Raw genomic sequence first — 700 nt, forward strand, 5'->3', positions numbered from 1 at the left:
GCAGCTCACCGGGCTTTCCATCTCCCGCGTCCCGCCCCCCGTCTGACGTCACTTCCGCTTCCCCAGCGAGCCAGGCCTCGTCTTGGTCAAAAGCTTCAATTACGCCCCATTCAGCAATAGCAAGCATGCAAATCTGGCATTCGACCCCTGAAGCAAAGCAAGTTCCACCCACTTATCTCGACTCAGCTGGACAAATGGCACTCTAAGCCTCAAAGTGGACGATGGGGGGCGCTTCCTGGCCTCTAGCAAGAACTCTCAAAGGCCACAGGGAGAGGGATCAGATGCCTGACCTTCCAGTGAAGGAGCCTGGGACTGGTTTTCCTAAGGGTTGAATTATGTTTCATTGCAGACCTAACTTTTCTCATGTTCTAGCCTGCCTGCACTGGGTGTTTTAGCTTGGGCATTCTAGCTTATGGCTATCTCAGCATACACAATATTGTATTCCGCCCTCCTGGAAATGTAACAGAAAGACTGCAGGGCTTAGATAAGTGACCTGCTAGTGTGAGCTGAGGACCAATGATTGTTAAGAAAAGTAACAAGTGAAAAGTTTTTTCTAGAATTCAGTTGTATAGCCAGAAGAATGTATAAATATCTCTGTAACTTCCTGGTTGGACTTCTGAAGCCAGCTTGGGGCTCAGGGGTCCGCATATGCTGAAAAAACATCTGTGCTTTCTTCAAGTCTCTTAAGTTTTGTGGCTGC

Source organism: Geotrypetes seraphini, chromosome 9, assembly GCF_902459505.1.
Source record: "Geotrypetes seraphini chromosome 9, aGeoSer1.1, whole genome shotgun sequence".
Lineage (NCBI taxonomy): Eukaryota > Metazoa > Chordata > Amphibia > Gymnophiona > Dermophiidae > Geotrypetes > Geotrypetes seraphini.